At 39.2% G+C, this 26,930-nt stretch overlaps 1 protein-coding gene across 3 annotated transcripts in view; it reads right to left on the bottom strand.

The window, feature by feature from the left end:
• The window catches only part of LOC117223883 (alpha-Mannosidase class I a), a 406,723-nt gene that overhangs the window by 277,998 nt on the left and 101,795 nt on the right, over positions 1-26,930 (bottom strand). For all 3 annotated transcript variants that reach the window (XM_076522731.1, XM_076522733.1, XM_076522732.1), the window contains exon 2: positions 1,938-2,125. The gene's annotated coding sequence lies outside the window, so the exon portion shown is untranslated. The remainder of the gene's footprint in view (positions 1-1,937; positions 2,126-26,930) is intronic.

Genomic DNA, 26,930 nt, shown 5'->3' with positions numbered 1-26,930 from the left:
GTCCTTCGTTATCCAATAAATTAACTTTCTCGAGTTACACCGTTTCTACTTTCGACGGCTCGTATGCTGATTGAGTTTCATGTGCACGGTAGTTCTGGTGTTAATGTGTGAAGAGCCGAAGATAGAGAAGGATAATAGGATATTAGAAACGATCGTAATCACATTCATAACGTTACGTGTCTTCGTAGGAACAACTTTTCAAACTGTGTCTGGTGTTTAAATCACTCCTTAAATAAATACTCACACGGTGTGCAAAAGTTGCGTATCGAATGAACGTATGTGCAGAATTAATGAGCAGACGAATGTCTGTTGTCTTGTCAAATTCAACGTGATAAGCGAGGGGGATTACTCAACTCGAACAATTTAATACGTTCACAGTTTCTTAAATACCATGTGGGATCTCCTAATTCCGTTTCTCGTGACTCGGTTTCTTATATGTCACACCTGTATAATTATTTAATTACAAATCAAATGCGTATACGTGAACATACAGCTTGCAGCAAAATTAAAACAACTGTGCAAACATTTGACATTTGAATGAATTAGACGCCGCGCGAGTAGCGTGAGCATGGCCAAGAGGTTAGGTGAGTCGAATACAACCCTAACTGTGAATTAGGCGCTGTGATTTATGGATTGGTTACGCGTTACGTTTACTGTATAATATATTATTATTTATATATTATATATTATTAGATGTTACTATAATATTATTGTATTATAGTAATATATAAGAATACTATTATATAATACTATACTATACTATATAATATTATATAGTAATGTATAATAGTAAATAATTATACAATATTATATATTATTATAATATAATAATATTATGTAATATTATATAATTATATACTATTATATATTACTATAATATTATTGTATTATACCAATATATAAGAATACTATTATATAATACTATACTATATAATTATATAATATTATATAATATTATTATATTATATTATAATAATATATAAGAATACTATTATATAATATTATTACATTATAGTAATACATAAGAATACTATACACATATAATAATATATAATTTAAATAATCTGACTGCTCTATAACGCACTTGCAAGAGAAACCAAGAATAAAACAACGTGGCCTCGAAAGTCATACTTTTCTACGTTGATATTTAATCTGTTAATTACGAAAGGATTAAGGGAATTTTCTTGTTTAGAGCACGATACGTTCTGCTGATTTTATGCACCATAAAATTAAAAAAGAATTGGAAACTATCCACAAAAAATATTTACACATTTGATTCGAGGGGAATTGCCACCGATGAAATAATCAATAGAAAAAGAACAAATTCAAAGTACTGATTGTAAATATGGATTGTCACGTGCATTGATTTCCTCGCTCGTTTAACATTCTCAGAAATTACTACATTGAAAACAGACTATCATGAACTCATGATAGACTAGTAGAGTCGGTTACTGTGCGGTTACGTCCCAATCGCTGTGCCTTCGGAGATAATTAATTCTATACTCGCCAAATGAGAAATTTTTTTATAATAATCAGTAGCTTCTTTTACGAATAAGAAGTTTCTTTCGTCAAAAAATAACTAGGATAAATGAATGCAAAAATTTGACAACCGGAGGCACAGTAATTGGTTACCCCGGAGCAACCGACCCTCGAAGTGTACACCGCCGCGCAGGCGATCCCGGGGGTTAAGCAGACAGCCCTTAGTCGCCGCGACAGTCGATTTGTCACGCGTAACTTCGATTTAAGTGCTCTTTAACGGAATATACGATTTCTCAAACGAGGCGAGGCCAGAAAAATCCCGGCGAGCTTAACGCTCGGCAAAAGAGGTTTTATCGTCGCGCGACGATTCCAGGTCGACGACACGTAACGTTAGATTGATCACATTTTCTCGAGGAGCGGTGTGGATAAACGGGCGCCGGAAAATCAAAGTCACTTACTTGTGAGCCACCTGTTGTTGATAACTCGAGCACCGTGACGTGTGCTCGACGGTCGTTTTAAGCAACGTTGAACGACGACGGCTGCCGCGGCGTGCGGCGGATTTCCAGCTCGCGCCGTCTCGCCGGTTCGATTCTATCGACACGTGTTGTGCCGCTTGTGTCTGGTTAAGCCTCAAAATTAGTGGCAGCTGAGGATAGAAAGCATTGATTGCGTTCAGCGGGGGAATCACCGCGAGGTTAAGTGCGCTTCTCTCCGGGGGGACCGTGCTCGTTCCTTGAGTTCGACTCGCCGCCGCGCGATCCAGGCTACGTAATTCGCGCGGAAAGCTCCTCCGTGCGGAAAATTGATCGACCTTGTTTCCCCTTTGCTCGCCGTCCTCGGAACTTCGCGATTTCGTCTGTTCCGAGCGGCACAGAGATAGCCGAACTTCCACTACGACATAACCGAGAATCGAAAGGAATCGCCGAACGTTGCGTCCTGCGACGGTATTTCCATATTCTCTTCTTTTCGATTGCTTCGCGAGCTGAATGTATTTTTTCTAAGTCGATGCTCATAGATTTGTTACTCAGCTTGTTAGAAGCGTTCGAATACAGCAAGTTCTCTCTAATTGTCGCTAGGATTTGCAGACGAAAATGGAGAATTTGGGAACAGAAGACGATTGTTCGAGCCTCGTGGCTCGTTTCCATGGTTTTCGACGATCGGTAACTGTGAAAACGAGCCGCAAAAATTGTCTTTAAATATATAATAATTATAAAATATATTATAATATATATATATAAAATATATAATATAATATATATAATATATATATAAAATATATTATAATATATATATATATATATATATATATAAAATATATAATATAATATATATAATATATATATAAAATATATTACAATATATATAAATAATTTATTATACTTTAATCTACTTTAAAGTATAAAAAAGCTTACGTAGATCGAAAGCAGGAAATATCAATTGCATTTGCGAACAAAGTAACAATTAACACAGGGCGTAGCAGGTTAAGGGGTGGTCGAAAGCGACACCGTGTACAGCAACGGTGCTATAAGAAGGGTAATTATTGCAAGGTAATTATTTATCAAAGGTAATTATTTCATCTCCTGCGATTAATCTCACGCGATCCACGCATTTCACGATTTATTGTGTAAAATGCGACTATTAAAATATTCAACGAGTAGAAAAATGCTAATAACTTCGAACCGACTCGCGACTACGGGACCACCCTGTATGATCCGAGGTAATTAAATATTCAATTAACCAATCGGTATCTCGGACGCGACAACGATAATACGATTCCGAATTGAATTTATCGAGTTGTATAGGTCGTTTAAATAATTTAACAATGTACCGATGTCATATTGTATCGAAAATTAATGAAATGTTCTTAATCTGTTGGCTGAGCCCAAACATTTATCCAGCGTGTATAAACTCGTTAACAGTTTCACGCATGCTAATTCAATCGTTTAATTGCGATTGAATCGGAATTCTAGAATGCTGTAGTTTTTACTGTTACAAATTTAATGTTAGAAAAATTATTGTCTAATAATAATGTACAGCAACGTGCTGTGAAAAGGTGCTCCGTAATAATTTCATTTCGTCTGCAATTAATATAATATAATATATATAATATAATATAATATAATATAATATAATATAATATAATATAATATAATATAATATAATATAATATAATATAATATAATATAATATAATATAATATAATATAAATATATATATGTATATACACATTTCACGGTTTTTTTTAAATATAAAATGCACAAATTAAAATAATCAACAGCGCAGCCATGACAGGTAATAGACATATTGCAATACGAGGGTTACACTTTATAGTAAATTCTCCCTAATTGACCCATAGCTTGTACACAAAAATGGGCAATTTGGGAAGAGGAGATACGATTACTTGTCACACTGTATATTTTGCATAACGATTACCGTCTATTGTCATCGGGAACATACAGTAAACTCTCCCTAATTGACCCATAGATTGTACCCAAAAATGGACAATTTGGGAAGAGGAGATACGATTACTTGTCTCACTGTATATTTTGCATCACGATTACCGTCTATTGTCATCGGGAACATATAGTAAACTCTCCCTAATTGACCCATAGCTTGTACACAAAAATGGGCACTTTGGGAAGAGGAGATACGATTATTCGAGCCTTGCGGTTAAGTTTTTATAATCACCGATTATCAACAATTATAGAAACGAGCTGCAAAGTTCGAATAATCGTATCTCCTGTTCCGAAATTGTCCATTTCTGTGGACAATCTGAGCGTCAATTAGAGAGACATTACTGCACCTAAAGCACAGCAATCGACTCGCGTAATTTTCCGATCGGTTGGCCGAACGAAATCTTCTTAAGCAGAGCTTACATTGTTAAAAGGACACGTTACTCTTTTTGTTGTACTCTCTACTGCTCGAAGCAGTTAACATCGCCGTAGTTCACTAAAATTCGTAATTCTTTCTCGACGTCCGAAAGGACTAACTGCGCGCGGCTATGTGTGTGCCGATTTAATATTCGCCGCGAACTCAAACATTTCCAAATTAGCCACGCCCATTTGTTCCCTTCTGAATTGAATTTCCGTGGGTGCAATGGCAAAACAACCGTTCAGTAATACAGAACGGAGAGTTACGGTTGCGGGCCGAACTGTTCCGGGCCGAATACGCAGGTGCTATTGTTCTCAATTAAAAGTTAAGTTGATAACCGGCCTGATTTGTTAATTTGAAAATGTGATTACCCGGCTGGGGTAATCGGGACACCGCTGCTCCCATTGAATCAGGTTTATATCGCAGAAATGTATTTAATGCATGTTCGAACGTGTTCGAGGATCCGTTTCATCGATTACCGAGCCAATTACGACGCCGCGGCGTGGTTCGGTAATTCCTAGTGTTTTTCGAAGCGACAGCCATCGCGGTACTCTTTCTTTTCAACGAATCCGTTGCCCATATTTTCCGCTCGGAGTAAATTCTCCCCGATTGTCCCGTAGCTTGTGAACGAAAATGGACGATTTGGGAAGAGGGGATACGATTATTTTTGTAATCGTTGACGATCGCCGACTGTAAGAACGAGCCGCGAGGCTCGAATAATCCATTTTCGTGTACAATCTGAGCGTCGATTAGGGGGAATTTACTGTGTCTCGGAAACTACCGAGCGAGTGCACGGCATATACGGAAATATATGTTTACGGAAATATATATATATATATATAAAAAGTTGTACGAAATGTTGAGTTCTATAACACACTCGAGGCCCGTCAGAATTGAAGAGAAAGGCAACTGTTCTCCAGTTTCGCCTTTAATTCCACGGCGAAGCGAACTACGAATTATATAATTTAATAATAATATAGTATATAGTAATAATATATTAATTTATAACTATATACTAATAATAACTATTATTATTAGTACATAGTTATAGTAATAATACTAGTACTATAGCAATAATAATAGTATATAATAATACTAGTACTATAGCAATAATAATAGTATACAATAATACTAGTTCTATAGCAATAATAATAGTATATAATAATACTAGTACTATAGCAATAATAATAGTATATAATAATACTAGTACTATAGCAATAATAATAGTATATAATAATACTAGTACTATAGCAATAACAATAGTATATAATAATACTAGTACTATAGCAATAATAACAGTATATAATAATACTAGTACTATAGCAATAACAATAGTATATAATAATACTAGTACTATAGCAATAATAACAGTATATAATAATACTAGTACTATAGCAATAATAATAGTATATAATAATACTAGTACTATAGCAATAATAATAGTATATAATAATACTAGTACTATAGCAATAATAATAGTATATAATAATATTACTACTATAGTAGTAATAATAGTATATAACAATACTAGTGCTATAGCAATAATAACAGTATATAATAATACTAGTACTATAGCAATAATAATAGTATATAATAATGCTAATACTATAGCAATAATAATAGCATAGTATAATTTAATATATATAATTCTTCGAGCAAATCGATCGAAATTTCGCGTAACTCTGTTCCCCGTCGATCGGATCGACTGCGACGCACAAATTATCCGGTACAGTAAAAGAAACATCTGTTCTATGTTACCCTGGGTGTGACCCGAAGCGCCCAAAACTGCATCGACAAAACGCTGCTCTCGAGCAGGATGAGCGCGAACACGCGCGCGCGCGCGCGCGCGAGAACTGAGAATCAGAAGAAGCGCAGGCAGATTGAAGATTCCGAAGTCTCTGTCGAAACGTGATCACTGCATTTTTTATCGAGCCCGGGGCATCGCGAAAGGTTTCTTTCTCCCCACCCTCCTTCCACCCTATCCGAACCCCGTTGCATCGAAAGTCCGCGCGCATTTTATCACCCGGTCGCTGCGGGCGTTACACCTGCAGAGCTCCGATTTTCTTTCCTTTTTGCAGCCGGCGATGCACCGTGCCGCTATTTCAAAACCTCCGAGGCTGCCGCGATTCTCTCGCCCGCCTCTGCCCGCCTCCACACCCCCCCGCCGACCCGTTTCGCCCGTAGTTCTCTCCGCGAACGCTCGCAGGATTTTTCTGCATTCGTGACAAAATCGCCGCGACAGGCAAAAACGACGCTAACACCGTTCTAACCTTTTTGCTCGGTCTCGCCGGTCTTTTAAGGAATTTGCTCGTTTTTTTCTGTTTTTCTTTTTTTCAAATTGATCCGCCTTTTGTGGAAACGAGCTTTTTTTCGTTCGCGCGCTCCCCCGCGGAACTATCATTAGTTTGTCCGGAAATAAATGGCGGTTTAGACACGCTGGGAGAGCGGTTTTGCTTAACCGCTTGCTGTAATTCGATGTAATTCGATGTAATTCGCGAGCGATTACTATTTATGATAATAGCCCGTTGAGTATGAATGTTGTTCTGTTCCTTTTTTGTTTTTCTAAGCCGGAATAAAATTCACCAAGTGTATTTGTATTATTTTAATTTGTATTATTTTGCGAACAAATATGTAAATTCATGTTCAATTTAATAATTGAATGAAAGCGGGTTATTTTGATCCGAAAACTATATCTATTCCAAGTAAAAGTTCTTAATAAATAGAATAAAACCTGCAGAGAAGAATTAATTTCAATCGTAAATAGGTGAATATAATTTACAAAAGGATTAATTTCATGTGCAGAAAGGCGAATAGAATTTGCGAACGGATTGATTTCGAGTGAATAATGTCTACAAAAAAAGATAAATGTGTAACATGTGTAACATAACATTACACTGTTAACATATTATAAAGATTTGTATCGCATCAATGAAAATATCAATTTCATTTCTTCATAACTCTCGTATTTTTCATCTTCATTTCATGTTTTCATTTTTTGCATTCGTTGTACGCACTGAACAAAACAATATTTCAATACGAACAATGCTTCCCTATGCTTCTCCATATGCATTCATAATTCCCACTGATTCTGTAAATTCTTTGCAGCGGTAATAAAAATAATGAGACACAAGCAAGTAGAAAAGAGACTAGAACCAAAAAGTAATTAAAAATTACAAATTTCTGTTTACAATTATCGACCGTCGACAACCATAAAAACGAGCCGCGAGCCTCGAATAATCTCCTGTTCCCAAATTGTCCCCTTTCGTGCGCAATCCGAGCGCGAATTAGAGAGAGATTACAGTGCTTGCTTCGATCCGGGAAACAACCGATAACAAATCGCAGGTCCGCGATAATGCCGTAACGAAATTGCACGGGACGCGTTCCTGCAGAACTCGAGATCCGAACTAATCAACGAACACCAAAGAAAACCAACCCGGCGAACCCTTCCAATTACGTAACACAGTATCCAGCGAACGGTCGGAGCGCGTCACCCTAAACCGCGCGTCACCGACATCCCCGGTGCCCAAACTAATTAAAAACATCGGCCGGAAGTATCTCGGAACCGTGGCGGTCGCGTAACAAACGAATCACTACGCCCGTCCCTCCCCCTGCCTGCCCCTCCGTCCAATCCCATCGTATTCGTTTGAGGTGCTCGTCACTCCGGTAACCTTAGCGAAATCTACAATTACGACCGCTTAATCGCGGTGATATAGCTTATGTAATTAAAGCAGCAGACAGGCCGGGGAATCCGAGTTTCCTTCGCCCACCCGAGGGGCGCCCGCGAAACGAATGACCCACGGACAGAGGCGGCGGAGAGGGTTGAACGAAAACAGAAACCAGAATCGCAGGAAACACAAATTGCATCTGGTATTTGATATCTTATCCGCGCGTTTACGACGGCGCGGGGCTCGCCCGGTGAAACGTAACTCACGGCTAATTAGTGCTTTGTTCGTCGACGTTGAAGCCCCTGGCTCGTCGCTTTTTAGCCGGATCTATCGGCCGCGGGGGAACGAACGCAGCCGATTCGTGAATCGGCGCCCGTGATTTACGCAGATCGCTGCAATCCGGAGCTGAAAAGAATGGCCTCCACACGTCAAATCGCCTTCCCACACACACACACACACGTGCGCGCGCGCGTTTCAGATTCTGAGTCATTACCCAGATAGCGCGAAGACGTCTTAAAGACGTCCGGCGTACGACATTCGGCACTTCTGCGACACGTTTCCCGGCGGCCATTAATATAACGGGTGAACTTCTGGGAAAGCTGTCTTTGCAGGAAGGAGATTGCTGATCGGTGCGATCTCGACGACCACCAATTTGTATAAAAAGAATTCGTACAGTTATTTTTATCTTTTGGTTCCATCGTTCATATTCAAGTTTTGTTTAAAAGCATTAGAATGATTTATTTGAAAAACCGTGAAGACGTGAAGATCACCTTGAAGAAATATTTCGCGTGTTTTAGAGACGTCTAGAAACAGACGGCTTAATGATGGCCTGAAACAGACGTCTTAGAGACGTCTTAAAGACGGCTCGAAATAGACGTCTTAAAGTCGTCCTAAAGACGGCTCGAAACAGACGTCTTAGAGACGTCTTAAAGACAGCTCGAAACAGACGTCTTAGAGACGTCTTAAAGTCGTCTTAACCCTTTCGCTACGGGCGGGTTCTCCGTCGCGGTACTTCTGCTGAACAGAGCGCTGCGACATCACTGCACGCTACGCGACGGCGATCGTCAGCGGAAGTCGGTACTCCGCGGCGGTCGGTGGAGAACCTAAGCTGTTTGAATTGAATGAATTTTTCGAACGAAAAAATTTTTCTCCAAAGGGTATTTATAAATAAAGAGTATTCCAGGGTATTTTATAACGTCTTAGCATGCGCTCTTTAATTTACAGTATGAGAGGAAATAAAACATTATGCAATATAATGCATCTTATGGAAAGCCACTATAGTGGTCCGTAGTACCTCAGTGGCACCAAATGGAAAGCCACTATAGTGGTCCGTAGTAGCGAAAGGGTTAAAGACGGCTCGAAACAGACGTCTTAGAGACGTCTTGATCCAGACGTTGAAAGAACGTCCAAATTACACTAAAGAGTAAATTATACGTAAAAAAGTCACGTGCTACGTGCATAATACAAATAAAAACCGTGTCATAAGTTTACAATGGAAGAATTCTATAGTTTTATCATTTATTAATTCTATTATTATTAGATTTCTATTAGAATTCTATTATTATCATTCGACAACTGAATTCAATAAACACTGTAAACCGTATTTCATTTTCCATGCATGCACAAGAGCTCCTACCATGATCGCATCGTACGATGTAAATTTTCATTCGACAATTAAATGAGTTTAAACAAGTTTAAGAATTGATTAGCAATACCGGAATGACATATAGATGAAAATATTTTTCCGTGAACGGGTTAATAGTATACGTGAATTCGCGAAATTTTCAGGCTCATTGTTCTCGAGAAAGAGACGTCAAAGACCCCGCCACAATTACCCCCCCTTCCACACCATACTTGTACCACTAGTTCAGAAACACCCTTTAGAAACGTATCGCACTCGTCCCGTGGATGATGCGACGGTTAAACCGTGGATGTTTCCGAGCAGAAACGAAGCAAAATAACGAATTAAGAAATACGCAAACACAGGGCGTCTGGAAGAAGGAGTCGGGCGAGGTAGCGAAGAGGCGAGAGAGAGAGAGAGAGAGAGAGAGAGAGAGAGAGAGAGCGGTGACGCGAATGGAAACGTAATGCGCCGAAGTACAAAGCACTCGTGAAGACAAAAGGGACTTGGAAATTAACAGAAAGAGGAGACGTGGCAGAACTGTGCGGGAGAGGATCGAGGAGAGACAATAGGGAGGGGACGTTGGAGGGGAGGGAAGAAGAAAGGACGAAGAAAAAGACAACGGGGAAGAAAGAGAAAAACCGAGTGCGAAGAAACGGGGGAAAAAATTGAAAAGAGTCGAAAAAGCGTCGGCGTGAGAGAGAGGGAGAGAGAGAGAGGGGAGCGACGGGGGAGCAAAAAGGAGGAAGAAAGTGAAAGAGGACGGCGCGCGAAGGAAATAAGGGCGGAATGGTAGACGGGAAGGGGAAAGGAGGAAGATAAATCGTCGCAGGTACACTCGGTAGCCAATAAATCGTGCACCGGGCCCCGAGGTTACCAAGATTGCTACGTGTCACATTCTTGCGGAAAATTGGACCGGTGGAAGTACTTTAAAGCCAGGCAAATTCGCGTCGCGAACGGACACATACGTGAACATGGCCGACCACCCAGCGATTCGAAAGAAGACTCCACGAAAAATGGAGTTTTCCAGGCCATGGATGTCCTCCTTTGAAAATTATGCAAACGAATGCGAAGTTATCGCGGTGAAAGACTTTCTAGAAATTGTTGGAAACGCATTGTCCCGTGTGCGCAAGAATAAGTCAATTCATGCAAGTATCAACCCTTTCGAATCTAGCGTAGATCTAAGTCGAAAATAGTATTTCCACGTGACTCGGTGCACATTAGATTGAGCCTTATAGCTCGAACAACAGTTATTCTTTTAATAGTCTCTTAAATATAAACGAACATATGATAATGTAAAAATTATTTTGTAACATGATGTAACAATTTTTAGTGGTGCCTCGGGATCGCCTCTCGAAATTGCTGAATTGCCTTCGAATAATGGCCTCAGAATTGCTTTTAAATCGTGTCACGTGGCCTCTGAATTGCCTTCGAATCGTGTCACGTGGTCTCCGAATTGCCTTCGAATCGTGTCACGTGGCCCCTGAATTGCCTTCGAATCGTGGAATATGGCCTCCGAATTACCTTCGAATCGTGTCACGTGGCCCCTGAATTGCCTTCGAATCGTGGAATATGGCCTCCGAATTGCCTTCGAATCGTGTCAAGTGACCCACGAATTGCCTTCAAATAGTGTCACGTGGTCTCCGAATTGCCTTCGAATAGTGTCACGTGGCCTCCAAATTGCCTTCGAATAGTGTCACGTAGCCTCCGAATTGCCTTCGAATAGAAATGGCCTTCGAATTACTACCGAATTATCTTCGAATAGTGTCACGTGGCCTCCAATTGGCCTTCGAATAGTGGCCTGTAGTCTCCGAATTGCCTTCTAATAGAGGTGGCCTCTGAATTGCTACCGAATTGCTTTCGAATCGTGTCACGTGGTCTCCGAATTGTCCTCGAATCGTGGCAAACAAATTAGAAATAAAATAGTTAAGTCATCATTTTTATTCTAGCATTGCTATGTATTCATATTAATGTACATCGGCATGCTGGCCGCTTTTTTCCATTTTTGTCCCGGAAATTTAATTCCCGAGCCGCGGGGTTCGAAGAATCACGACTTAGTGTTCTCGGATCTGCCGGTTTCGATTCCGATCTCCGAACATTTCTGGGAGAAATTACTGTATATCGGCGTCACGAGGGTCAATCGCTTGCACAAAAATCCAGGATTTACGACCTCGAGTGGGTTTATTCAAAAACGAAACTGGTGCGATACTCGCAGAATCGGTCGCGCCGTCTACTCAATTGTTAAAATTCGCGGCAAGAGAAGTTTGCATCCAATGGAATATGTTGTTGCTGCGTGGCTATTGTATTTTCTTTACTTTTGTCCGTGCAGTGTACGCACACTGTTTCGTGGCGCATTAGTCTTTTTGCACAGCTACACAAAAGCTTTTTTTATTCGGACATTGTTCCAAATGTTTCTCTTCGATTTGATGGAAACGGAACATGTAAAAATTGAATCAGCTGGCAGATAACGGGCCGCGTCATACAGTTCGCGTTTCGTAAGCGTGTACAGAAAAAAGAGAGAGATGGAAATTCGTTGTACAGGGTGTTCACATTTGAAGGAACGCACTCGATTATCTTCTAAACTATAGTTCGTTTCAATTATGATTTTGTCGTAACAAATTCTTTTTATGATCTTCTTATTATTATGCGTGGCATCAGTATGCGACGAATGACTTATGAATGATTGAGATTAAAGTTTAAACATTATAGTTTATCCAAGTATAATAGAACGTAGTATAATATGAAGTCATCTATTTGTTCAGATGCTTTCGGATAATAAAATCGTAGCGAATAATGAATGTGTACATTAAAACGGTGTATAACGCTCTAATATTAAAAATTATGGTCCACTTAACATCATTAGCAGCATTCTACTTTTTTTCCAATCGCCGATCGATTAATTATCGTATCCTTTTCAGAACGGTATTAGCTGTCAAGTGTCGAAAATGAATTACATCCCCCAACTATCAACAGCCGCAACTTTCATCGGCGAGAGTCTACAAAATTCCCTGATCATGCGGCAGAGTTTACATTGGCGTAACTGGGCGGAGCATGAGCACTCGACTCAAGGAACACGAACGTTCTATCGGATTGAGTTACGTTCAATCAGCTGTAGCAGAACACCATATTGAAGCAGAACACACAGTACACTCTAACGAAGCTGAAGTCACAGCCAACACCAAGGGATGCTCCCCGAGAAAGTACGGGAAAACATCGGAGATAATGAAATAGGTACAATGATAACATCGAAAGGAGTAAAGGTCACTGCATGAATCCAAACTGGAGCTCCCTCCACCCAATCTTTTAATTGTTCAGCTGATCAGCCTTTTCGATTGGTAAGCAACGAAAATAACAAGATTCTAATATACAGAGTGTCCTATAATTATATTAATAATGATGGGGTGATTCCTGAGGTCATTCGAAGTAACTTTTTCCTTAGCGAAAATGCAATCCGCGGCTTCGTTTACGAGTTATTAACGAAAAACCGTAACCAATCGGAGAGCGAGCGCGGTCAGCGCTCTGCCCATTCGGTCAATGCCGCGTCGCGCCGGTCGTCTGACGCAGCGACAGCGGTCAAGAGGGCGGGGCGTCAGCCGTACGCGATTCGACTCATTGGTCAGTGTTTTTCGTTAATAACTCGTAAACGAAGCCACGGATTGCATTTTCGCTAAGGAAAAAGTTACTTGAAATGACCTCAGGAACCCCTTATTTCCGGATGTTAACGTAATTATGGGACACCCAGTATTTAGAGCGAACAAACAAAGTGCCGAAAGAGGAACAGAAATCCGTAGATTTTAGTTTAAAATCCGTAGGTCGATGAACGTTACCGAAAAACCACAAAATTAGGGTCGATCCGCATAAAAATCCCTTAATCATCCTGACTTAATTCAGCTCATAACTTTTAATCCACGCCTAATACAATCGATTTCAGATATAAGACCACGCACCATTGTAAGACCATTGCAAGCTACATATTAATTGATCCGTAATTTTAAGATATTAATCGTCTTGCATAAGGTAATAATTGTCTAAGTATCTCAAATATCTGCAATTATAAAATATATTCTTATCAAAAATAGGCTTCGCAATTTAAAAATACAATCACTCAAACATCCAAGCAATTAAGTAACTATATTATTATATACTGTACAACTATTTCTTGATATTACGTAAATAATAAGATAGAAATAAACAAGGTAGAACAAAAATTCTAGCATTTAGAGGAGACTTGACGTGACCGAAAATGTCTAAGAAAGTGTCATTACCTAGCGCAATCATGCGTGCTTCCCAACTATATCTCCGCGGCGGCGCACACTATCAATCTTATCGTAACTCCGGCCACGATTACGTGTAAAGGTTAAATTATATTCGATGCGGTAACGAACTTCGAAGTACGCGTGCAGCAAACGGTGACGTGCACAGCCTGGCTAGATACTGCGGCCCGAAAACTGAGCTCGGGGCGCGATGCGGCGGAGATAATGACGCAGTTAAAACGAGAGCGCGTACGCGCGCGATTATAGCGTGTATCTTACGTTTATCTGCAAACGGCGCAATAACGCCGCAGGGCGAAACGGCTGTTCGTTCGTTCGTTCGTTCGTTCTCGCGCCGGATTGCCAAGCCATTCACGATTTCGCGACCGAAACAACCGTGCAATAATTTGTTTCGCGGAACGTCGTCGGACGCACCGCGTACACGGCGCGATGCTTAATTAGATTCGCCGGGACGTCGGATAAGATCTCATTAAAATTCCATCGCGGCATCTGTGGCCGGGACCCTTTCGAAGGGCCGGAACGCGTACGTTCGTTCGCTGACGCATGATAATGCGGTTTTTCTCCGGAGGGCAGCGGAATGCGCACGCGAACCGAGGCAGTCTGCGCAAGGACAGTTCCTTCCTCTCGACGAAACTGCGCCAGCTTTTTCTCGTTTATTTTTTTTGTTTCGGCCGGGAAAGAGAGCGAGCGCGGATCCGCGGCGCGGTGCAACGGCGGTGCAACGGCGGAGCACCGCGCCGCGCCGGATGCATGCGGCCCTCTATCCGTAATGAAACTGTTGCTCCTCGTGGCAGGTAATTACCGTAATCTCGTTGCCGGGCAATCGTACCTGGATTTTTGCCGATCCGCGAACTTATTACGATGTAGACACGTTGCCCGCCGTTTGTTTCCGCCTAAAGCGCTCTGTGCACGCCTCTTCTTGATTGATGCAGGCGATGCAATTTAGTCACGTGGCCGCGTGTCTCGCAGTGGTCTAAAACGCGATTCTAGCCGAGCGAAACGAGTTCTGTCGTCTGATTGTACTTCTGCGTGAGAATGTACAGGGTGTCTATTAGGTGTTCGATGCTCGAACTTTCTATTCTGTAATCGCTGAACGAGACGAAAATATGCAAAAATATGCAAACGCAGAACTTTATTAAAACAAACTTCGTGGCGAAATGTTTTTACTCGACTCTTCGCGCTCGTCATTTTCATATTTCACTAAGAGTAAATATATTATAATTAAATATATATATATTAAATTAAATATAATAAATATATATTATATTATAATTAAATATATATATATTAAATTAAATATAATAAATATATATTATATTATAATTAAATATATATATATTAAATATATTATAATTACGAAATAATTTTCGTTGAAATAATGTTCGTGAAATTCTATACGTAATCCTAGGCTGTGCGTCGCCTTCTCTTTTTCATCATTAAAAGATTTATGCTGCTCAATTTACGAAGCAGCAGAAATACGTAAGTTTCATTGAAATTTATTCGACTATCGGAAATCGATCGCCTTCCATGCCGTATTTTATTACAATCAGACGAATCCTGCGATCCGATTGATATTCGGCCGGCTGCATTACGATGCAACCGAGAGTTATTCATGAATAATCATAAATTTCGTATCGTAGATAAATAATAGATAAACAATACATCAATTTGGTTGATTGGAATCACATTTGCAAGAAGAATTAATTGCGAGATACGCTTTCGAGACAGAACAACAAATAATCGTTAATTAACATACGAAGCCGCTGTTCATTGTTTAGTGTTGTTCGTATTTGTTTAACTAACTCGTTGTCGGCACGAAGCGTGAAAGAACAATGTTCTCATTGTCGGAAAATCGGCTGAATTCCCAGGCGTACGATTTTCTGCGACAGTCGCTGCATGCGCAACGACGGCTCTGGTAAAAATAATCAAACAAATAGGAAAGCGAGCGCGCGGATAAAAATAATATTTCTTGCCTAGGACGATTCACACCGCTGTTTATCGCGATAATGTTAATATCGCATGCGTTTACGAATGACGGGAACACCGTTATTAGCGTCCTTCGGCATCGGGCAAATAAAAGAACACGATAAACACGAGTAGCGCGGCAGTGGCCTCGTTAAGGGGGGAACAGACAGATCTTTTGTGCAGAGGGCTACAAAGAAATACGTTGTTTCTCGAACGGCGCGCCGCGCACAATGGCCCGAAATCTCCAAATCAAAGAAAAAAAAGTATATAAGCGAGTACAAGCAACACGAATGTGAGAGCTTCGCTTTACATAAAAATTGGTATCCCGGGACTTTTGTGCTCGCGAATTTCGTACCTGAAGACTGCATTATTCTAAACAAAGTAATTTCTGTTGAGAAACGAGAAATAAAAATATATATAACTATAACTATAACTATATATAATAATAAATATATATAATAATAAAATAACTATATATATATATAGTTATTTTATTATTATATATATTATTATTATATATATAACTATATATATAATATAATATATAATGTATATATAGTTATAGTTATATATAACTATAACTATAAATGTATTATAGTATATATAATTAAATAATTGTGTTGATTAACTTGAATTGAATATTAATCTAATACGTTGATAAACGATTGTTTATAAAATATAAATTCCAACATGCATAAATGTACGTATATTTAATTTTTAAATACATTTTTAAATATATTTAATATATTTCGTTCGCGAAAGACAATCGAATTTATCATTTAATTAAAAAATCGTACAAATAGCTTCACAAATAATTTATTTACTATTTCTTTCTTGCAAATAAAATGTTACTTTCTATTCGAATTTATGTGAAAAGCAAATAATAAGTAATTTTTGTTTCCCTTTCGTTTAATCATGCGATAAATATTAATTCCCATTTATTGTTACTGTCAGTGATATTTTAATGATAGCGATTAAAGCCCATTATTTCCTGACTATACATTTACTCTAAATAATACCGAACTCCGTTTCTGAAACGTAAACAAAATTTTCTACAAATTCTCATCGAATTCGAGGTTCGAGCGAAAGAATCGTGGCCAAAAATCTGTCCACATAAAACACCGCGAAAAAAATGATCTTTCCTGGTCTTAAACCGCCGCCCTGTCCCATGATGAAACGGCGAGAGGCTCGCATCGCGGAGGCGGGAGCCGTTCCCTGTATTTTTTTCATCTTATTATTCCCGAAGAACGAACGAACGGGCCGGGCCGAGCCGGGCCGGCCGGCCCGATCTCACAAAAGGTCTCGTATCTGCCGGCGCATCGAGCCCGTCGCGGCACACACGGCGGGTCTGCAACCCTGCCACGTCGAATTACGAGACGAGGAAAAAGAATAGGAGGGTCGAGCGGATTAAGAATCGACGGGGAAATAACAAAGAGTTAAAGAGTCAGCTGGAGAGACGGAAGGGGCCCGGAACAACGGTGGACAGGGAACGAAAACGAAAGGGGGCAGTAATAAAATGGAACACCGCAAGGCGCATAGAAGTGTATGCAAATGCGATGAAGGATGCGCGTGTCGAATCCGAGGAATATACATATGAGCCGTTTATTTTGAAAGTGGCATAAGTCACTTTACCGTAATGAAAAGTGGTGATTTTTTTAATGTTTGTACGAAATTATTTATGCTGAGAAAAATATCAGTATCCTGAGATAACAAATACAAGTAAATCTTCTCGAAAGTTGGCATTCATATTTTTAAACGTGTTCAAACGCAAACCCTTAAATATATCGACTTAAAAACAAAGCGACTTATGCCACTTTCAAAATAAACGGCTCATATAGTGATATTGAGAAAAAAAAACTTTCGTTTTCGGGGTGACGAACTGGCAGAACTAACGTTTTTTACCTGCGTAATTCGGGAGCTTCGAAAAAATATTAGTCGGACGAACGTTCATAAAGTTAGGCTTCTCAAATAATGAGGGCTCGGGAGATCCATGCGCCTAGCATTGTGCAAAAGGTCGTTGAAATCGTCGTCGAGTCACATACAGTAAGCTCTCCCTAATTGGCGCCGAGATTCTACGGAAAAAATGGACAGTTAGGGAAGAGGAGATCCGATTATTCGAGCCTTGCAGCTCGTTTTTATAATTGTTGAAAATCGGTAACTGTAAAAACGAGTCACAAGGCTCGAATTCGCAAGGCTCCGTTTCCCAAATCGTCCATTTTCGTGTACAGTGAATTCTCCCTAAATTGACTGCTCAGATTCTGCACAAAATTGGACAATTTGGGAAGAGGGAATATGATTATTGAAAATCGGTAACTATAAAAACGAGTCGCAAAGCTCGAATTCGCAAGGCTCCGTTCCCCAAATCGTCCATTTTTGTGGACAATCTGAGCGTCAATTAGGGAGACATTACAGTACAGTGAATTCTCCTTAAATTGACTGCTTAAATTCTGCACAAAATTGGACAATTTGGGAAGAGGGAATATGATTATTGAAAATCGGTAACTATAAAAAGAGTCGCAAAGCTCGAATTCGCAAGGCTCCGTTCCCCAAATCGTCCATTTTCGTAGACAATCTGAGCGTCAATTAGGGAGACATTACAGTACAGTGAATTCTCTCTAAATTGACTGCTTAAATTCTGCACAAAAATGGACAATTTGGGACGAGGGAATATGATTATTGAAAATCGGTAACTATAAAAACGAGTCGCAAAGCTCGAATTCGCAAGGCTCCATTCCCCAAATCGTCCATTTTCGTGGACAATCTGAGCGTCAATTAGGGAGACATTACAGTACAGTGAATTCTCCCTAAATTGACTGCTCAGATTCTGCACAAAAATGGACAATTTGGGAAGAGGAGATATGATTATTGAAAATCGGTAACTATAAAAAGAGTCGCAAGGCTCCGTTTCCCAAATCGTCCATTTTCGTGGACAATCTGAGCGTCAATTAGGGAGACATCACTGTACAATGAATTTTCCCTAAATTGACTGCTCAGATTCTGCACAAAAATGGAAAATTTGGGAAGAGAGAATATGATTATTGAAAATCGGTAACTATAAAAACGAGTCGCAAGGCTCCGTTCCCCAAATCGTCCATTTTCGTGGACAATCTGAGCGTCAATTAGGGAGACATCACACTGTACATCATTTCTCGAGTTGAACATTCGCATTCGCGCGTGCGATTTTCCAGCCCATGCAACGGTTCCGCAGAATTTCTTTCCGCTTTATCGCGAGCCCCGAGATTCCGTTTCGTGCGTAAGCGGAGCCTCGCGAAGAGTGAATTTGATATATTCCGAATCGATTCTCGGGGAAGGCTGTCGGAGTTCATTGAAGGAGTTTACGTGGCTCGTAGAGGCGAATTCCGCCTCTTGGACCGTGGAAACGGAAACAAGCGGGTAGTTTGGTTGCCGAGTGTATTGTGGGGCGGTGTGTCGGTGGCGAAGATCCGCCAAGTTGTAGCCAAACTTCACGGTTTCCCGGTGTACAGTCGGTTGCGGGCAAAGCATGCGAGAGCCACGTCCAACTGGTTTAACAAGTCATTACACAATTCGCCGAGGGAAGCTTCGTGTCTCGTGGAATGAAATTTTCGAAACCTCCGGAGAGAACGTGATTCCACCTCGTTCCGTTCGAATTTTAAAGTCGGCGCTAAATCCCATTATTTCGACACAGCGACACTGTGTGTTCCGAATCGCTTTAAACTCCCATAAGGAAACATCGCGGGCCGCGGTGGAGTCTCCATTGCGTCGACTAATCGAGAGACGAGAGTGTTCGCGTAAGATAATTTTCGCGCAACAAATTAACAAACGGTTGGCGCTCGATTTGATTTAATATTTCGGGCGAAATGAAATAAACTGAACGATTCGTTTAGAGACAACTGCACACGTGGAGTACAAAATCTAGAAGACAATAGCATGCGTGGCATTGTGCGTTTACGTATATTATTGCAACAGGAAATTAATGCTTCCTAATTGACGCTTAGATTGTGCACAAAAATGGACAATTTTGGAAGGGGATTAAACTTGCTTTTTTTTTTATTAAAGCAAGCTTGATTTTTGTAGCTTCCAAAGCTTAATTTTTATGGTTACCGATTGTTAACGATTCTAAAAACGAGCAGCAAGGTTCGATTGAGCGCAATTAAGGAGAATTTTCTATATATTTTATTGTAAAAGTATTGTATTGTTAAAGCGAATATAGAGTGTCCCAAAATTATGGCACTTCCGGAAACGAGGGATTCCTGAGGTCATTTGAAGTAACTTTTTCCTCAGCGAAAATGCAATCCGCGGTTTCGTTTAAGAGTTATCAACGAAAAACACTGGCCAATCATAGAGCGAGCTCGACCGGCGCTCCGCCCCTTCGGCCAATGCCGCATCGCGCCGGCCGCCTAACGCAGCGGCAGTGGTCGCGAGGGCGGGGCGTTCTGTCATTGGTCACGGTTTTTCGTTAATAACTCGTAAACGAAGCCGCGGATCGCATTTTCGCAAAGGAAGAAGTTTCTTCAAATGTCCTCAGGAACCCCTCGTTTCCGGATGTTAACATAATTACCAAGTATTTGGAGTGCTGAATACTTATTAGTATAATAATAATACCAATAATACTAATAATACTAATAATATATAATAATACTAATAATACTAATAATATATAATAATACTAATAATACTAATAATATATAATACTAATATACTAATAATAATATATAATACTAATACTTATTAGTAATATTACAAAGTGCCAAAAGAGGAATAAAAATCCGTAGATTTTAGTTCAAAAACCGTAGAGTTCCGGGAAAATCCATGGACTTGGCAACGCTGCCCTGTGGGCGAAGAGATCGAGAAGCGAGCCGGACAATATTTCGCCGAACGATAAAGTCGAGGCTCGCGAAGTCGGAAGGTCGGTCTGGTCGTGAAATTTTCGTTTAATCCGTCCGTCGCGTAGACGTACAACCAATTTCCATCAGGGCTCGGGGTCTGGTTTCCCGCCAAAGTCGTCGCGAGATCGTTCCGTGTACGGGTTAGCCAGTGGTTAGGGTCGGAAGCGCGCACACACCCTCCGCCAGAATGAAGGAGTTGCCCGAAGACAATGCGGGCAACGTGTTAATCCCAGGATACCGCGTGTTTATCATGGTTGGTCCAACTATCTCCGGGTCGTGGGTGGGTCTTCCGAGGCGGCTCCCGCATCCCCAGACACCGCAAACCTCCGACGCCGTCGACTGACGTCACCGACACTCGGGACCACTAACTTACGTCGCGCGATTAAGTCAAGCACTTCTCGCTAAGACGACCGATGTACCCGCCGGTGGTAGAAACCGGCGCGACGTCGTCAGGCATAGTACCAGGAAAATTGATCGATATGCGGCTGGGCTGCTGGCCAGTAGAACGGGACAGTACTTGGTCAAACGTTTAGCGAGGGAACAGCGTTCTCGCTCGTTCGCTTCTGCCGAGGTTTACACGAACCTTCTGGCCGAATAACGTGAGAGTAAAGGCGAGTCTCTATGAGAGATTGAAAAAGGAAAAGGTAATTTAATTACTTATAGAAAGGCACACAGATGCGGTCTCCTTGATCTGAAAATATATTGGCAGGGTCAATGTTCTCAACAATTTTTCTATATAGGCAGGGGTGCCGGTTACTGTGGGGCGACCAATTACTGCGGCTTTGGTGTGCTTTCGAGCGTAATTAATTTATTGAATAATTTATTGTATAAGACATATTACGTTCTTTCTATTCAAATATAAACGAATTAAAAGAATGGAAAGATTTTTATTCAATTTGCTGTACCGTTGATTCGCGCGCGCGCGCGCTTTCGGGCATAATTAACTTTATATTTGTCGAATGAGAAATATTACGTTTCTTCATTAAAAAATAAACAAAATAAAAAGATACGAAGTTCAGTTTTTACGGTAATCCCGTTTGCAAAAAATATTTGCAATTCTGTTTGTATTATTTAATTCGCGACAGATACGTCGAACGAAACTTGCAAAGGGTGTATTTGATTTGAGAAATGCGAATACGGCGTGCGAAAGAATGAATACGGTTTGGAAAAAGTGAATATGAACTGCGGCAGGATGAATTCGGTGTGCAAAATCTATGCAACAAATTTTGCACATATTGCAGGCCCGGCGGCAACATATGCGTCAACACGGTGCTGCCGTTTATTTACCGGTTCTGTAAACAGATCACGGGGACCGGTGAGCAATCTATATAACGGGCGAACATTTAAAAACAAATAATGAAAATTCAAGCGAGACCTGTCCCAAATCTATACCCAAACCTAACCTCTACTTATAACATTCGCAAGATGATGATTTTTTAGTCCGCGCAGAGTCTGGTTAAATCTTCGTGATTTGTTTCAAAATTTTATTATATGATTTTACCATAAGAATTTTTAGGGTTGATAGATATTTGCTACTTAACGTGTTAAAAAACACGCATCCGCGGTGCTCGCCTGACTTGACGATATTCATATTTTATATATGTATATATTTATATGTTGATTATATTTATTATATTTACTATATTTATTTTATATTTATTTATATTTTTATATTTATGTTGACGAGATTTATGACGAGTATACATAAAAATTGGGAAATAAATTGCACTGCATAGCCCTTGGCAAACAGCAACAATTATTTACAATTTGTTATAGTTCCTATAATAGATATAATCATATAAATAAATAATATAAATAAATAGATATAATGATATAAATAATCATACAAATATAAATAATCATATAAATCATCAAAAAAATAAGAATGTTCATGCTTCAACATAGTTTTGGTTCTACTAATTTTTGTCGTGTTTCAATAATGTTAAAGAAATTGCAAAATATAGTTACAAACTAAATACTACAGTTCTCTTTTCGTATTTGAAAATTCTATTTGTCTCGTCTATGAATACATCTGCTAAATCCAATAACTGTTAAATGAGCAATTATCAGGTTCAAATGTACTCGAAATATACACATTCGACGCGCCGCCATATATTTGCTGCCTCTGTTCAAGATCTTCTATTTGGCTCCATTATGAACCTGTTCAGCAGTTACATAATCATGCCTCGGAATTTCATCCTCGAACGTATGAATACATTAAAGCCGCAGAAAGCAGAAACGAGCTGACTGCTGACATGGAGAAGGAATTGACAGAATTCTAACAGAGCCGTGGTACATTAATACATCAAATTCAACGTAGAAATTATTTATCACATATAGAAGCTGTTTTTGATGAATATTTAAATTGAACTTTTAAAATTATTTAGCCTTTCGGTTGTTAAGTTACTATCGAATTTACCTTAGATTACTATATTTTTAGATTAATATTAACTTGGATCAATATTTTAATATTTTGGCACATTGTTCAAACATGTGAAGGGAAATATCAAATATTATTTAATAATATTTAATATGATCGAATGGAGTAGAATTCGACGATGCAGACCAACTATGGCAGTAATTTTTTAAAATTATATTAATATTATATTATCCTTAAAATTGATAAAAATTTTATATGAAAAAAAATTATAGAAATATTATATATATATTTTATTCTGATGAAATTATTTACACGTTTTAAAGGCTCTACGATGCTGTATTTGACATATAAAAACCAGATTAAAATGAGAAATTCCAGTGAGATTATTTGTTTTAATTTAATTAATTTTAATTAATTTTATTTCTTTCGATTAAAGAGAGAAACATGCCGGAGAAAATTGCCGGTACATTGATTTTTTGCGGTTGAAATTCAATTTGAAATTTCAACTGCAAATTGGTATACTCGGCGAAAACTGAGGGTAGTTTCAGAAACTACATTTCGTCATTGATATTTCGCGATACTTCAACTGTTCGACTTTTGTCCCGTGAATCGAACAGTGTGCGCCGCACAATTGGGGCAAAGTGACGAAGTTATGTCGAAATGAAAAAACTTTTCATAGAAATGAGACAATGCGATGCTCTCTCTCTCTCTCTCTATTTTTTCACGTGAAAACTGAACTATTGTAAAAACGAAGAGAATGTATCACAAACATTTTTCAACCTCGAAATATTAAACTCGAAATATTACAACAGAATTGCGATTTATCCACAACACATGCTCCACTAAAACGTTCTAAATGAATTAAAAAAGAAAAAGAAAAAAAAGAAGATCATCGTCCTAAATAAATTTGAAAAAAAATCACCGTTCTAAATAAATCTTATTCGCACCGAGAGATCTTCGACTTTGGCGCAACTCGGTCATTTTCGGGGTCGCTAGCTCGAGCGGTCGTCGATCGAGGAAACAATTATTTCGACCTCCGTATTGGGACAAGACAGTGCGACACACGCTGGCAGGGATTAAATTACTCGGAAGAAAGAGTTCGGCCTCTTCGTTCGCTCGATCGCGGTAAAGCGAACCGATGCATCGTGCGCATTCAATTTCTTCTAGTCGCTTGAGCAAATTAAAGCGGCCGGGCAAGAAGAGCAGGGAAGAGAAATGCGCGCCGGCACACGCAGGGGGTAGTAGGTAGGCAATGGTAGCAAGTTTTAACCGCGTTACCGGCGCGCGGAAGTCGTTCGTTTATGTCGCGAAGAACGAGAAGTTCCCCGGCCGCTTTTAACTTTCTTTTCCGGGCGTAGTTAACCGCCTCTCGTTCCCTCGTTCTACGCGTTCTACACATCTAAACACGGCCTCTGCCCCTCCCCTCCGAACCCTCCGCCGCCCTTCTTCGCTTGCAGAGCTTAATGTCTATTATTTTCCAGGGAACCGGCGCGACGGAGGACATTAAAGATTCATTGTGACGAAACGAGGCTCGAGAACGCGAGCAATAAAGCCTGTCGTCTGCACGGCAGGTGTCAAGCAGACTCGACGAAAGCTTCCCTTTCATCTTACCAACGCCTGCGGGCCAGCATCGGGGCCGTCTAGCGTGCGATTTCCGCCGGATGTGGACTCGTCGTTAGCCAGGTGAGAGGGAGGCCGAGAGAGAGAGCGAGAGCGAGAGAGCGAGAGCGACAGAGAGAGCGAGAGCGAGAGAGAGAGCGAGAGAGAGAGCGAGAGCGAGAGAGAGAGCGAGAGAGCGAGAGCGAGAGAGAGAGAGACGCTTTGTCAGGCAATAAACTGTTCCGTGACCTAAACATTACCGCGACTCCAACGACACGGACACCCCGATACCTGTGTGACTCGGGACAATTACCCCGAGAAGTTTACCACCATCCCTGGAATTTCATTTTGATGCGGCCAAGCTACGGGGCAACGATCCGCGCCGCGTCCTCGGACCCAGCTTTTTACCCGCCATTTCTTTCTTTAACGAGCCAACGATGAAACCGGCGAAATTGAAAATACCTTGGCCTGTTGCGCGCGAATGTAAAATTGGTTTAGTGCGGCGCCCGTGCTGAATGACAAGCATCGGTGGAACTGAGGAAATGTTCCTCTGTTTATAATGGAACTTTTCAAGAATCGATTACTTGTTCTTCTTGCGTTTTTTGCATTCTGCGATGACACAAGAATATGTAGGGAAACTTTAATGTTCGAAATATTGTAAACATAAATTAATATTCTAAAAAATTGATATTATAAATAGTCGAAGACTGAGTGCTTGACCTTCTAAAAATGAACCTCATAATTTTTTATATGTTTAATATTGATATACTAATATAATACTAATATATTATACTATTACTATACTATGTACTAATACGTTAATATTATTATTATATTTATTATGTTATTGTATATACTATTATATTATTATTATATATTATTATATTTAATGTTACATATTAGTATATTATTAATATATTAATATTGATATTATATACACATAGATTGTAATAAAATATGTATAATAATATTACTAATATGTTTAATATTGATATACTAATATAATACTAATACACTGATACTATACTATATACTAATATATTAATATTATTATTATATTTATTATATTATTGTATATTCTATATTATTATTATTATATATTATTATATTTAATATTTCATATTAGTATATTATTAATATATTAATATTATGATATATCAGTATATTATATACACATAGATTGTAATAAAATATGTGTATAATAATATTATTAATATGTTTAATATTGATATACTAATATAATACTAATATACTAATAATATACTATATACTAATATATTAATATTATTATTATATTTATTATATTATTATTATATATTATTATATTTAATATTACATATTAATATATTATTAATATATTAATATTACGATATATCAGTATATTATATACACAATAAATTGTAATAAAATAAATAAATATTATTTAATACAAAAATTGTAATAAAACATATGTTTCGATTATGTCAAAAAATCAGTGCCACCGGAATAAATGGAAACTTCTGTTTGGCAACGTTGTCTAAATGCAAACGGTTCCAATTTAAATAAGATCTATGTGACACTGATACAAGCATTGTTTAAAAAATGATGCATCGAGACCACAATCATTTTTGCATCAGTCTATGTATATATTTTTAGAATAACACGTGTTTATGCGATCGTTGAAACGATTAGCTTCCTATAACGAAACGAATAGGTGGTGCTTTCTAAAAAAACAATGTAGGTCGCTCTGGAAAAATATAGGAAACACCATTGTATTTTGGGAAAGGTAGTGAAAATTTAAATCTGGCACGGATCGTGCTCCAATTCCCAGCGTAACCGGACTCGAGGTGGTTGGCCAACCTGTTGGCCGCAAACCGCATGTGGTAAAATCCTCGATCAAAGTTCCGCTGACATGTTGAAATCGCAAAAACGACCGATTTCCTCTATTCGACGAAATTTACTTGTCACACGCGCAGCATAACAGAACTGTCCTGTTTCTGACCGAGTTTAATTAATTCAATGTGTACCGGGCTTATACCATTCATACGTTTGTATCGAGAACACGACCATAAATTGATGTCAATTCATAATAAAAGGAAAGTCATTATTTCGAATGTGTTTAAATAAAATACAAGTTTCGAAATAAAATGTAAATTTATAAATAAAACACAAGTTTCGAAATCAAATAATAGTTTCGAAATCATTTTTAAATATTGCATCGTCCAGAAAGTT

This window comes from Megalopta genalis, chromosome 6, assembly GCF_051020955.1.
Source record: "Megalopta genalis isolate 19385.01 chromosome 6, iyMegGena1_principal, whole genome shotgun sequence".
In the NCBI taxonomy this organism is placed as follows: Eukaryota; Metazoa; Arthropoda; class Insecta; order Hymenoptera; family Halictidae; genus Megalopta; species Megalopta genalis.
Note: the sequence above shows the minus strand (reverse complement) of the source record. Positions and strands in the feature narration are given on the sequence as shown.